Genomic DNA, 15,944 nt, shown 5'->3' on the forward strand with positions numbered 1-15,944 from the left:
CCTTACCACAATGGAAAGACTACTTTGTGTCTTTAGGCTAAACTGCTCTTTAAAGGCCTCAAATTGGAATCGTCTTCTCTTAGCAGAACATTTTTGGCCAATGTGCAGCTTGTGATCTGCCACTTGTTGCTCACTGTCCTGTATTTTCCAAGTGGATAATCCCTCCCTAAGACCATTGCCACTCCCTTGTCCATTGTATTGGTTTTTATACCATTACTCCGAATTGGCAAGATTATATTGAATTCAATTGCATCCATCAAGCTTGATCTTAACTACAAATTTAAAAAACAGTTTCTTTCATCCTTCAGGTCAATAATTGTAGTATCAGTCCCAGGACAGACTTCTTCATAAGGCTCAATCCAACCTTTCTTATTAATGGTTAGGTTTTTGATATCAGCTGTCTGTGCACATTTTCCTTAATAGTTGTGGTCCCACATTTTAATTACTTTTTTCAAACTAAGCCTGATCAAGTGGTGGTCTGTGATGAGATCAAATCCATTAGAGCAGGCATAGCATTTTGAAAGCCAGTCTGTTGGTCTGGTGGACTATAGGGCTGGAAATGAAGGTGGAAGATGACTTTGCACTGTCCCAGAGTATCACTGGGAGCAGTGTCAATTAACAGCCTTACTGAAATTAAGACAGACAGGACCTTTGTTTTTTCCCCATCTAAGGAGTCTCTAACACATCACAGAAGAAAATTAGATGGGAACTTGAATGGTCTGTCTTGGCTGTTGCTTATCTCCTTATTTCTTCCAAGTGCTTGCAAGCTGTTACCTTCATGATATTTGCCAGTTTGATTTTTTTGTTGTTTTGGTTTTGTTTGGGTTTTTTTTTGTTTTTTTGTTTTTTTCTGGAAAGTGAAGTTAAGCTGACTAGTCTAACATTCTCTGATTGCTTTTCCCCTCTGTATTTTAAGGATAGACAAAATGTTTCCTGCTTCTGAAAAGTCATCGATCCTGAAAAGTCATTGATCCTTGCAGACTTTAAAAGATTATTGGAAAGTGTGATGAATACTCCAGACAGTTCTTCAAGTTTCCTAGAACCAGATTTAAAATCCAGAGTATTTGAATTAATCTAATTTAATTAGTGACTCTCTGGTATTCATTCTGATAATGTAAACATGACTGAGCCTTTTAGAAGAATCTGAAAATAATTATTACATGCTATGATCTATGATATATTTAATATCTTCTGTCTTTCCATTAGCTAGCAAGTCAATATTTCTCCAGCTTATCCTCTGACTCCTAATGGATTTGTAGAACCAATGTGATAGTTCTTTTTCTGCCTGCATTTGAACAGTAGTTGTACTTCATTTTGTATGTGTACCATAGTGGCTTGCCCATATTTACATTCATTTACATTCATCCCAAATAATCTTAGTTTCTACTTTTTTTGCGTGTGCAACTTTGTTTTGTTTGAAGTTAAGAAATACCTTCTGCCTTACTAACAATATTTTTTTTTAATTCCTTGAAATCTATTGCTAAATTTTGCTATTTTCAATGAAAAAGAACCATGAAACTGATCTGATACTGGTTGCAGTCTAGCCAGGGATCCCCAGACTAAACCCAAAACTTATTATCCAGAAAATATTACAAGTAACACACAGTCTCAAAGAGCAGTTAGACCTCATGACAGTGGTGCCACAACTCTTCGGTTAAGTCTACACTGTTTATACTTTGCCCCATGCACATACATACCACTTCTGGCACAGAAAGGTGGTTGTCGTGGGCGTTTGCCTTGGTTTTGCGCATGCAGCAAATATACAGTCAGTTTAATATAACCAACTTTGTTTTTTTAAATTATATTTAAATATTATATTATTATATTATATTTATATTTTTATATTAAGAAAATAGAAAGCACTAATTTCTTCATAAGTCAAGCGTACAAAGCTGAGAGTACATTATGAGTGAAACTGGAACAGAGAATTTATTACTCAAATTTATATTGTATTTTCAGTGCTGGCTAATCAAACTCTTAACCTCTTTTGGCTCTGAAAAGGGCAGATCATGGGTCTATGGCGGGAAAAAATAATTTCCATCTTTACACCAGCAAAGCCAAGATTTTACCTAGAAGAGTGTTCTCTTTCCATGCTATGATCCCAGCTGTCATAACTATAGCATTAGAAATTGCTGCATTTTCACTTCAGCCAGAGAATGCTTTTCCTATTGTTATGTTGGTAAATAATTTGTGTTGCTCACCAGTGAAGGCAATGGTTTATGAAAGCCACAAGGGTATAATAGCCACTCTCACTTTACCATCAAGTATGTCACAGTCCTTCCCTTTTTAGAGTAGTATAGACATTGTGTGAAGAAGCTTAAATAAGTAGGAGGGTTAAACTGCATGAGAAGTATATGAAAAAATGCAGAGGGAGCAAAAAAAGACAGACAATAAAGCAGGGTTGAAAGTTTTTGATTCCAGATTATTGCAGAGAGTTGCCTATTCTGTCAGATAAGTTCTCAAGAATAGCTCCTGGAAAGAGGAAATTTTTGTCTTAAAAATGGCATTACAGTCAGTAACTGAGTGGTCTCCAAGGAGTCCCACAAGCCAAGAAGACAATTTTGTCAGACTGGTGCTCTTAAAACTTTGGGTGAATGTGGAGCGTTGTGGTTTTATCTGCCTCTGATGCAATACTTACTTGTGTGGATCTCCCAGATGTACAGCATTGCAAGTGGAAATTGTAGGGTTTCATCAGATGTGATTAATTCTTCTGGGCTTTCTTGTCTAACCACATGGAGGTTATTACCCATGTACCCCTTTTTTCAGGAACCATCTACATATAATCTTTTATATTGAATAATAAGAAAAAAGAGCATAGCCTCATAGTGCTTTTCTTTTTTTCTTTTTCTTCTTACAAATACAAGATATTTGATAATTTATTTCTAAGTAAACTACATTTGCATGTACTGCTCCTTAGTATCAAGTCCTAAGGGCTTGTGACCAGCTGTTTGTAGACTGTGTTTCCACAGGATGCAGAGAAGCAAAGAGGCATGGCAGATTTTTAATTTTAGTGCTTAAAGTAATACCATCCCACAGTAGATTACTTTAAGCTAGTGTGGGATGGTCGCTCTGAGAGTGAAGAAAGAAAGGTCACTGATGATGATTCCACATCCTCAAACTCTTCCCAGTAGAAGCCCTTGACACCTCCCTGCTCCCACTTACCTTTGTCCACCTCTATTTTAAATGAGTTATTCCAGAAAAGACCAGGGAAAACATGACTGTGAAGATACAGATGTAAATGGAAAAGAAAACATGTTATGTTTTTTTGATGAATAAGTTACTAGGAGTGACTTGAAAACTGGAGGCTATCTGAAATTCATGTGTCCAAAGAAAATGTGTGGCAGATGCCTCAACACCATAGCATGGATAGTTGTGCATCACTTATTTTGGTGCTGGAAACTGCACCAAATATAACTGTGATTTGGTATGAGATCCTCCACAAAGCACATTTAATTTGAAAACTTGAAGTCATCTTGAAAGACTTGGCTCATGTTTAACAGCTCAAAAAACTCCAGCTGATCATTACTGTGAAACAAATACTTAAGATGGTTCTATATATAATCCTGGTTGTCAAGTGTCCTGGGACAAGAAGGAAGAGAACATTGTCAGACTGCCATCTGAAAAATACATATATCTTCTCCCTACCAAGTGCCCTTGCATTGCAATTGTCTTTTCTCACTGAATGCCGAATTTAGATTGTTTTGTGCTCCACTTATGTCCCTTCAGGGAGTGATGGTCATTAAAGAACTCCAGTCTCCTTTTCCAAAATACTTCTGACTTGCGTAAAAACATTTGTCCTGGCAAGGATGCCAGTGTTTTCAGACATTTTTCATGGTTTTCTGTCTTTTCTTACAAAAGCAGATTGTTTTGCATTCACTGAAGTGCATTCACTGGGTCAAGTGCATGACCGTATCTTCAACACCTACTTGATTATTGCTTTTATCATCAGCTAGATGAGAAAAGAAAAAAGCCCTACATTTTTTTCTGTGTCAGGGTGATATTACAAATAATTAAACTTTCTTACACAAGCCATATCAGATTCTAGGAGTCAAATTCTGGTTTTCTTTCCTAATCTTCTGGATTCAGTGCAAAATTAAGCAAATGAACCACCTTTCCAGAGGATATTTAGGATGTCCAAGAAGTACTGGACTATTGTGCCTTAGCAGCTTCTTTCTGTTTTATAAATAAATAAATCCATAGTCTGCTGTGAAGTTTAGAGTGTTCCCTTCCTATCCTAGCACATTCCTCCTCTTCCTGAACTGGAACCACCTGAGACAGCCTTTCAGCTGACTGTGATTAAGAAACAAGTAGTTATGTATAGATTTTTCTTCGCAGTTTAGCTGAACCTGTATGCTTTTGGATTATGGGATTTTACTGGCAAAACCATTTAGAGGTGTACACAGAAAATGCATTGTAGAAATTCTTTAGCTCCTTTCCAAGCAGAGAACAGATAGACCAACATGTGCTTTGAGTGGGCATGATCTGTGTTTTCAAACACATCACATGCTTGGTCACTCGTCCAATGGATCAAAACTTGGTAGCACAGCTGAGGTCTCAGGTATGTGAAAGCTCTTGATCAACTAAGCAAGTATTTCAATTCAGTGAATATCAAGTAAGTTCAGTGAGTATGATCTGTTCACAGACGTATGGTAAGTAGAGAAGGAGCTTAAACTTGTGGAATTACTTATTCCTAGCAAATTCATCACTCAGTATGAGACGTAGCCCACTTGCAACCAGAAAGAGAACTGTCTTTGGTAAAGACAAGATACTGAATTGTACATATCCCATTATTACATCTATCTCCTTCTTTCTAAGGTACTTCCTGTAACTTGCTTTAAAATTTTAGAGCACAGGTCTCCTCCCCCTAAATATGTATTTCTCGAGGTCTTTTTCTCCTTTTGTTTGTAAATATTTACAGAGTAATTCTATATACGTGTAAAGGGTTGTTGATACATTGATTGTTGTTAGAACAAAACAAAATTCTCTTCGAACATACTAAACCTTAGAAGAAGTCCCATATTTAATTTATGTGAAAGCCAGTGCCAATTTAGGGCCTCTTTCAAGGTGTACTGAGGTTAAATAGAGACAAAGTAAATTTGGACCAGACCTACATTCCCTAAATGGACCCTCTACCTTTATGGCAATCCTTAAGATTAATCATAGCAGCTCTGTTTACATTGATGGGCTGGAGCAGTCCAAAGGTTCAACTGGAGACTAAATTGAATGCCTATCATAGTATTTGTCAGTAGGAGCAAGTCTAGGAAGTAGGATTTGTCTCAATGAATTCAGAAAGTCTATGAAAAAGTCTGATTAGGTGAATGAGAAGGCCAAACTCCTTAAAAAATGAGTACTGTAGGTATTACATACACAAAATAATGTGCAGGTATTCAGATGATCATTTCAGAACTACTTCAGTCTCCATTGAAATGGCTTTTTTTCTGATGTCAGTGTGTTTTGGTGAGTCTACTGTTTTATAAAACTAACATAGTTTCAAGTATGAAGCTGTGTTTCAAAGTAGTTAACTGCTATTTTCTGCTTATCTACTATGTCTGATGTTGATCATAGCATGTTCCCAAATATACAGGACAGCTTTCTCCACAGCAGTGCATTAGTGCTCCTTCAGGGATCAAAGGGATCCTCTTCAGTGTGCGCTGGTGAGGCTTTCCTTTGCCTTTGAGGCTTTGACTTGCAGCTGCAAGTGCCCCTTGGCTGTGGACACAACAATTCAAACATGCTCCTGAATCCTCCTTGCTTTAAGCACACTGCACATGTGGATGCCTGGGCCATAAATGCAGCTTCTCTGGTTCTGACAGGCTCTGGGGCACCAGGTCAAAGATCAGAATCTGAGAATAGGTTTCTCAGTGGCAAGCAGCATTATGATTTGGAAAGGCAAGCAAGAGACGGTGCTGGCACATCTGACCTTCCTGCACTGAAATCATGGTCCCAGCATACAGATGTGCCCATACGGTAATTAGTTTTCCTGTCTTGCCTGCTTGGAGGCAGAAGGCACACAAACAGGGGGAGAACCCTGGCTCCCACTCTGGGGCTGTAAAACAGCCTATGTAGCTATTTCATGAGCAAGTCATATAGCACCTAATTCACAAATGTGAAAAAAGTGTAGAAGTTCAGGGAATGGAGAAAGCTTTTAGGAAGGGAAAGCAGCAAAGATAGATCACATAACAGCCTAAATATGTGACATATCCTTAGATAAAGGTGAAACTACAGCCAATGACTGCTGCTGGAGCCTGCCAGGGAGTAGGTGCCATGACTAGCAGATATGCTTCCTCTGCTTGGTGTCTTGGTAGTGCTGACGGTTGAGACCAGAAGTGCTCAAAAGGACCAAGAGAAATCGTTCAGTAAGACCAAAGAAATCATATTTCATTGCTCAGAAGAGTGCCTATTGGTGCTTATTTTCTGTAAGAAAAAAAGCTGTTAGAATCATGTTTTCAGCTCTGAACACGTCAGACTTCCACATTAGCAAGTGCAAGTGATGATTACCCCTGGATCAACAGAGCACTCAGACACATCTTAATCTCAGTTCTTAACGCAGTTGAGTTTAATACCACCTAAATAAATTCAGTAAGTACTTTTTTAAAATGTGTCTTTGTATGGCATACACAGTGCATCCTGAAGTATGTTTTTCATGGAATTTAGAAGCATGAATTTAGATGTTCAGAATTCAGATATTTAGACTTTAGAATATCAGTCACTGGAGCTCTTTAAATATTCAGCAATTTACAGTAAGTTACCTAAATGTCCTTGCTTGCTCCTGCAATTAGTTGTGCCAGGGGTTTCATATTCTAAAAACTAAAAAAGAAATTGTTTTTAAGGTAAACAGAATCCTTGTACCAGTTAGAGTAATGAGACCCAGCTTTTTATAGGAACAACAGTTAGTTTGTTTTTTTATACATAAAAATGTGAAAAACTAGTAGGAAAATGTCTGTCTATTAAACAAATGTGATCTTGGTATTATGTATATATATTATATATATTTATATTATAGATTTCAAAATTATTATCACACTGGTTACAGATGAAGACTACTTCGATTTCTTCATGTCCTAAGCTACTGGATAAGCATTAAAATACTCAGCTATGGTTATATCTGGTAGCAATTTTTCAATCCCTATTATTTTGTTAAGAGCACTATGAAAACATTAAATAATTTTGAAAAAAGGCTTGAAACTACACAATTAGTGTTAGTTATACCACTTGCTTTGTTGAATTGAAAATTTTATCCAACAGTATATGCCCATTGGGACCTCATTGAATATTTTTTTTTATTGATAAGTAGTTGGGAGTGCAGACCTTGGACATGGATGAAACCTTTTTTCATCCAAGAATCTCAAGTACTGTTAAATGAAATTACACCTCTGAACAAAGTATTTTTGATGCAGATGGTAACATTCCCATGTTACAGGTTGATAAGATGACCTTTCTGTAGATATAAGTAGTCTGCTGGAAGTCACAAAGAAAATGACTAGCATGGAATCAGGAATGTAGGCCTTGGAACTTCACTATGTAAATATGCAACCATATATTTCTATCCAAGATCTAGAGTATAAAACACCAGCCTTACTGTTATTATTATTAAAATTATTTGAAATACAGCAGAGTTTCTTGTAGATCCATTACTTACACTGCAGCAGTGCTGGTTCATTTTGCTGGGCAATGTGTACCTCAAAAACCCCCACAATCCCTGCTCTGAGAGGAGACATAATAAAAACATGTGTCTTTTGCTGTGCAATTCAAGATCATTACTCTGGTATTTTTACTTTTTAAATCTCAAAAGCGTACCATTTTGAACTGAATAAATATTATATGGGCAAAGTGTCACGACATGCATATGTTATATTTGCAAGGTACCTTATCTTGGAATAATCTTCTTACATTTTTTCTCCAGTGCCAGGACACCATAATGCAGAAGCAATGTACTATAAATATATCTTTTTTTTCTGGGCTCCCTTAATTCTTTTGTTTAACAAAGAGTGGTTTCCATCATTTGCAAGGTAAACAACAAAAACTCCCTGCTAATGCTATCTGATGCAGTACTGAAAAGTGAGCTGCAATATTTCAGCAGAGGGCTCTTGCTTTGTACATTTGTATTACAATCTGAAAGCATTAATGGGATCTTTACAAGGAAGAGGAAAAAAAAAAAAAAGCAGTAGCTGACAACTCAAAGACATACCTTATCTGAATAGTGTTACTGTGGAGAATACACTTGTGAACAAAAGATGGAAATTACAGAAACAGGAATCAGATATCACAGGTCCAGAATGAGAATCGTGAATAGAATATGGGGCAAAAGACTCAAAGCCTGAGTGACAGCTCAAAGAGAAGATGGGATTTCATGCATTTTCTAAACATTGCTTCTTGCGCTTCCTTCAAAGAAACTTTCAAATCCCAGATGGCTTTCCTAATTAAAGAACAGTGATTGTTCTATAGATAGGAAATGTGTGTGTGAGAGTAGGAAGGGGCTGGATCATATTTACGCTTTTCTCACTATGATCAGTTCTATTTAAAAGTATGTGAATCTTTGGGGATGTAGACATATATTAGCTTGAAACTGAATAGTGTAAAGTTAGGCATTACAGATTTTTTCAGGGGCAGAAGGGACCAAGAGGAAGGAAAAAAGCAAGTATGCTCGGAAATCGGTGGAGGTCTTGCAAACTGATGGCATAACAACTCTTGTCTGATATTATAGTCCAGTACAGGGCTTTGAAGCCTGTTTTCTTCTGTTGCTTCATTTCAAGGTTTAGTCCCTTGAAATGATACTCCCTTGGAGCAGGGACAGAAATGTTTTGGGGAAGTTTGATATTGAGCTGCTTTTCATTTGACAAAACCTTCTAGGTCAGTCATCTCTGAAAGTGCAGTGTGTTTTGCACAGGCCGTATAAAAAAAATATCTTTGTCACTCTTTTAATTATTGTTAAATTGGACTATTTATTCAGATTTACACAATATCACAGTCAAGTGGTGACTGTTAGGTCATGGAAGTTGAGGAAACAGAGATAAGCAAGAACTACATGAGCAAGACATACAGGATTTGTACCTAATGAAGTGGTATTGCATCATAATGGAAAAAAAGTGGAACAGATTAAATCCTTTTTGTGTCACAATATTTTGTTGCACTTTGTCATCTATGTCCTCCCATGAGACTCAGAATACCTAAAAAATTATGTCCCAAGACATCTGCAGACTTAAAAAAAAAGGGCAGACAATGAGGCAGAAGAAACAAACTTTTCAAGATGGCAGGTTCTGGTATAAGTAGTAGCAAGACAACAGATAATAAACTAGTTGTAGAAAGAGAGTAAAATGGTACGGAGGAATAACAAAATGTAGGACACAACACAACAAATCTATTTGAGTGGCTTAAAACTATTGCAAATACTGCTAAATGGAAAGTGAAATTCTCTGATCTAGGGGAAGACACGGTTACATTTGTTTTTGTTAAAACCGGCATGTTAAAATGGACAGTGACATTCCTCATGTGCTGCTATCTGGTGAACTGGAGAAAACACTAGGAGGACATTTGTGGTTGAGACAGTGGGAGGAAAATTATGGGTGTAGGGGTGAACAAATGCTGAGGGAGAGTTTTAAAATCAGAAAGGCATATAGGAAAAAAATACAAGGTTAAGGGTGATGCAAAAATCATGCCCGACTGAAACAAATGCTTGGCTTTCACAGCCAGCATTCATTAGAAGGGTTTGTTAGAAGAGTATATGGCAATGAATCTGAAAAAGGGAGAGTAACAAAGGGAAAGAGTTGAAGAAGGTTGTCTCATATATTATTATATTGTTTTTCTATTTTCAGAGCTGCTCTGAAAATGTTTTCCTTAGTTATCTTTTTATTTCTCTTCTTAGCTCTTTGAAAAATTTCTAGTTTTCTTTGTATTGTAATGCATTTGGAGTGATGTTATATATGGAACATGTTATTTCACAAAAGATACAATGCATATTTATAATTTCTTTGATGAAACAGGGCCAAATTCCACCAGTATATAAACAGGTGCAACTCAGTTTGAGATCTACAATATTCATACTCGTTTATATAAAGACTGAAATTGGTCCAGAGCATATCTGTAAAAATTTATGCTTCTTTCTTGTGGACCCAGTCCTCATGCATCATTGACTAATACGTTTCTGTTTTCACAATGATTATACAAATTTCTGCTTCATTTTAACAAAAGCTTGGGGATAGCAAATAAACCATAAAGCCTAATAAAATCCAACTTTCAGGCAAACCCTCTTGTATATAAAATTGAAGAGTACAAAGTGCCAAGGGCTTGTATTAGTACCATCCATTTTGCTAGCATTTTTCCAATTTATCTTGCGTTACGAACCCTCAGAGTACTATGTCTATTGTAAATATTTAAGCATTACTGTTGACATAAAGATAATACTGACAAATTGAGTTAACATTTCTGCTGAGGATTACTGACCATGTGTAGTGTAGAACAACTTTAACACCCACACCAAACCCTGTGTTCATGCCAAACTCTGTTTAGTCTACAATACAGCAGTGTCCCTCAAATGAATTTTTAGCTTTGATTTACACAAAACATGAAACAACCTTTCTTGGATCAATTAATTGTTTGACTTTCCTAATACATTTCCATTTTAACTAGATTACGTCTGCATCATAGGGCAAGTAATGGGTGCAAGATGTTAGTGCTTTCATGAGGGTGGGTGGCTGTGTGCATGGTGCCATTGTTCTTGCTTCAGGTTAGTATCTTCTGTGTTTTCAATATCAGCCTACAGTGTAGATGGTTAATCATATCTACCTGCATTTTCAGTAGCACCTGGGTGTGCATAGTTTAAAACATGGAGAAGCTCTTTGATGTGTTGCTTTGTCTTCAAATTAAAAAAACTCCTGTGGCATCTTCTCCCTTCTGACAAAGCAAATACAGAGCAGAAGTGAAGAATCCAGGCAGACTTTTGAAATAATTTACTCCAGCAGTGTGGTGTTTACATGCTGTAGTTTGCATTTTGTTTTTGGAACTTGCAGCCAAGAGTCTCCCAACATCGCAAGAAATTTTTGTTCTTGTCTTTGCACGTTTCATTTGCCTTCACATAATTTGCATCCTGGACATCACCGACAGACATATTTTGATTTGAAGAGGGTTATAAGGCATTCATATATAACCTTGATTAAAAAAAAATAAAATTGAAACCCAAGCCATTTTCAGCTTTGCAATGGTCAAGAATGGAGCATGTTAAAATTTCTCTACTTAAAGAATTGGCTAGGAACATTATGAGATGAAGTATTTCTTACGTGTAGCTGTAATTCAAGCATGAGTTAATACCAAGGCCTGTTTTCTTAATTCTGGACTGTGGAAATGCTAACAGAACTGATGTGGATCAGGATGCCATGTTGTAATTTGGTTACACAGTGTCATTCTCACTTGCCTTAGTATCAATTCCCCACATTTTTCCATTATGTTGATGAGAGATTTCCAAAATATGTTTTTACTATGAGGTAACTGAAACAATCCTTCTCACATGATTTCCTTTCTTCAACTGACAGACAATATTTTCCACACATGCAATGTCTCCAATTATTATGCCAATAACAGTACTTCTAATAGGTAAAAGATGTTCTACAGATGGAGGTTAAACCCCTTTTCCTAGCATTACAGGTGGAGAGACCCAGGCACAAAGTAAGCAATTGACCTGCTAGGCTGCCTGCCTATCTGGCTAGTGGCGTAAAAAGGACACAGGTCTTTTCCAGCTCCTAGTCATGATCCTAAACCCAGAGAGAAGTAAATCCTAGGAAATGAAACCAGGAGAAACCTGAGCCTGAAAGCACTGTGCTTTCTTGAACAATGAATGCAAACTGAAATTCTGAAAAAAAAACAGTCATCAGTAAACATGGTATCTGAGATGCTTGTCCTAGGTAAAACCATGCTGCTGCCTTTGTTAAAACAAAGTTGAAAGAGCCAACCAAACCTTTGTCACATTCAGCTGGACTTGTAGGACTTCTCTTCATGCAAACTTGGAAGCAGCCTTAAAACTTGAATCAGAAAGTTGTTAGCCACTGATCCAGTGAGATGAGCACTTATGGGCCCATAATGCTAGTGCTCAAGGCTTAACATAAGCTGCAAGGTGAAAATTCATGTGCCAGTCCAGAAATCAGCAGTAGCTCAGATGGACTGTGTAAAGAGCAACTGTGGCAGTTACAGCTAGCTCATGTGACTTAAACAAGTTTCTGTATATTGGATTATCCAGTAGCGGCAATGGAGATTTCACAACTTCTGACCTTAATTTTCCTGGCTACCTGATTCTTCTGGCACCTTCTGGAAATTGGAGTCCTTGTTTCAAGAAAGGTCTGTGGCTCTGGAGAAGCCTTAGCACCTGACTACAAGGACAAATGAAATTTGCTTTCAGGCCTGAAGCAAGATGAACATCATCTCTGCAGTGCAGAAAGAAGCAGTCCTGATTAGGATAATTTTACTCTAATGTTATAAAGACAGTGCTATTAAGATACCAGATGGTTTGTCAGAGCTAGTTACAATTGAGTTCATCTGGAATTCAGTTTGCAAGAGCAGTGTGTTTCTCTACACTTAGCAAAGTAATAGAGGAATATAGCTTAAAAGCAATAGAGCATCCTGCCTGTCAGAAGTAAATACCTAGAATTTAAGCATTTTAAATCCTACCTAAATCTCTGCTCAGGCAACTATTATAGCACCTGAGCTCTTTAAAACCTAAACATGTGTCTGTTCTCAGTTCAGTCCTGTAGCACTGGCAAATAAGGACCTAAACAAAGATGCACTAGAAGAAATTATATATCCTTAGTCCTGAGAAAGGTCAGTGATATGGTAAGATCTAACCTCCAGTTTTTAACAGGAAATATTAAAAACTAACCCTAGTCTAAGAGGTTAAATTTATAGTTTCTTTACTTCAACCATCTTTTGTTTCAGTTAATTGTCTTTGCCACATCATGCATACCTGTCCCTTCTGCTCTTACTCTTCTCCCCTTCCTTTGCAATTCCATTGCCTCTCTCCCTTAAACCCATCAATTTACCCTTTCTTTTCTTCCTTTTTTTACTCACCTGGGTGGAATAAACTTCTAACCGTTCACACATGTCTCAGTTTGCAGACAAACCATGATAAAATGATCAGCAGTTGTGTATAAACCAGTCTGTAATTTCTTTATAAGATGCTCTTCTGCTATAACCTTTGCCCTTGTGACGCTAATGAAAGGTATACATATGAGCACTCAGCAAGTTGTATGATGTGATCCAAAGTGGCATCAGGCAAGATGAATTATTGGCTAATTCACCTTCTTACAGGGAAAACAGACCAGGTCATGAAAACCTTTGGACAGCTTTGCCCAAGGACAGGTGTAGTACAGATACATGTTCCTTGGTTTTGTATTACATTCTTTCTTTGTGTTTGGCTATAGATTAGAGTATGAGGAGCGCATGATTTTCCTAGTTGAGTCTTTGCATAGCTCTCTCTTTAGAGGTCTTCCCTTACAGTAGTGGTAGCCTGCTTAGCTTGAATCGAACTCTCAAGATCCATTTCTGCTTTCTGAAATCACTGCTTAAAACTGTAGGGATCTTATTCTAGCTATGACTTCTAGGTGTCTTTCCATAAGCAGTGAAAGGCTTTCAAAGATACTTGCATGATGAAATCTTAAGATTATTCAAAACTTATAAACATATGTCATCCTTTCCCACATACCATGGTTCTTCTCTTGGAAAAGGGCTGGCTAGGAAAGCTTGCATTTGATAATGTCTTTCCTGTGGAGGGACAAAAGCAAAGGTTATGGCTTCTGGGAAAATACTGTGTTAGTAGGAGGTATCTTTAATGATCTTTACTAGGATCAAGGATTATTGTGGGTCTAAATTGGTACTTTAATTGGTGACCAAAGGGAGGAAGTAATGAGCTTGGTATCAACATTTATGAGTAATATTTAAGTGCCTGGGAGGAACTGAGCGCATAGTGGGATTACAGAACTACTGCAGCACAAGGTGGAGAGATTGAAAAAAATTCTTTAGTTAGGAAAAAATATAAACCACTTCAAATATGGAAAGATAACCTGAGAGAGTTATCCAGTCTGAGGGAGAGAGCTAGAGTGGGTGTTGGTCCATAGTTAGCTGGTTGTATAATACAAATCAGACTTTTCCACTGAAGTTTTGATATGGCTTCTGCTGTCTAAATGATGAAATGCTTGTGAAGAAGCCACTGTGCTGGGTGTCAAAGAATTGTTTGCAGGCATGGAAGAGCCTGTTACCCACTACTGCTCTATTGAGGCTTACAACAGCAGCTAACAAACAGCAAACTCCTTTCCAGCATTCACAGATAGTCTTATTACTCAGTTTGTGGTTATCACACACAAACCTATGAACCAAAATATGCTTGTATACAGTCTGGTGTCAAAAAAAGGAGTGATAATAACCCATCTGCCAGTCAGGTGCTATGATTGCACCTGAAATATCATGTGGGCAATGCTTTGCACCAAATGGTACTGACAGGAGGGGGAATTCAGCATTAAGGCGGGCTTCTGTGGAAATAGAGCACAGACATTTTTCTTGAAGAATTGTTTAAAATATAACTAAACTCTTGAAGGAGGAAAAACTGTGGCGACCTTATGCATGAACATATGTAGATGCGTGCATCAACAATACAGAGGAATTATTTACATGGCTTAGCAATAGAAGGGTTAGCTAAGAACAGTAGGAAAGATTTTAGAGGAGGAAACCTCCTGGCTGTAAGAGCTATTAACTGTGGAATAATCCCCCCAGGGAGGAGCAGGGGCTCCGTCCCATGGAACATGAAAAGCCAGATCGGATAAAATGCTGGTAGAAATATAAAAGGGGTTATGTTCCTGCACTGAAAGGTGGTTAGAATAGAAAAGCCCCTAGGTTATTATTTGCAGATCCTATGATTACTGAAAGGATTGATAGCTTTCCTCTGCCCCCACAAAATGGCACCCTGCTGCTCCTTTTGGACACTGGGATAAAACTGACGCTTTCTGCACAGGAGGGAGGCTCAGATACGTGTACACAGTCACTCCGCCTGGATTAATGCCCAACTATATTTTTGTTGTTGGTGGAGTTTTTCTGGTTTTAAGCCTGAAGGCAGATTTCTGCTTTCCCTACCCCATCTGCCCCAGCTTAAATAGCCGAGTTGTACATTTCAGAGGTTTACAGCCTGGCGCTGCTATTCAGACTGTTGAAGCTTTTGAAAAGATCTGTCATTTTTTCAGAAAAAGTGATATCTTTCAGGCGGCTTCCTCAAATAATTCAACATATTCTGGATCTAACCGTGCCTTTCTGAGAACTGAGTAGTTATAAATCAGGGCGGAACTTGTCAAAATGCTCTGAGACTCAGCAGGGGGAAAAAATATGTTACAATAAATGGACCATCTCATTTGATTTGAAAGACAGACAATTAACATTCTCCAATTTTGTAAAACTTGCTAGCAAATATATGGGCAATGTTAAAATTCACTGACTCTGAGGAGAAATTCTATGGAGCCTTGTCTTTTCTGTGTTCTATAATTCTTGATGTATGGCTATTTAGCATATCCTTTATTGTTTAGAGAGGTGTAATTCTGTGAAAATGGAACTGAGGCTTCCTCATACTTGATTGATAAAGGTATAAGCCATCAGATGCGTGATTTTGTTTAATTAACAAAATTTTAGGTAATATAAGGGCTCTGTAACTACCCCTATATATAGGGTGGGAATAAATGAACACTTGCATCCTGATAAATCTGCCCCTTCTGAGGCAAAAGTTTATGTCTGAAACTTCACACACAATCTCAGCAAGTAATCCACCTGCAGGAAGAGTAAGTTCTCTTCAGAGATTCACCTTTAGTGTGATTCTTGATTGAGAGTGCTCCTTTAGGCTTGTTTCCACTGAAAATGAGACATTCATGCATGCATGGTATTTTCAGAACATACAAGTGTTTAAAATGCACTTGGATGCTGCAACA

The sequence above is a fragment of the Falco punctatus genome (assembly GCF_963210335.1).
Source record: "Falco punctatus genome assembly, chromosome: Z".
In the NCBI taxonomy this organism is placed as follows: Eukaryota; Metazoa; Chordata; class Aves; order Falconiformes; family Falconidae; genus Falco; species Falco punctatus.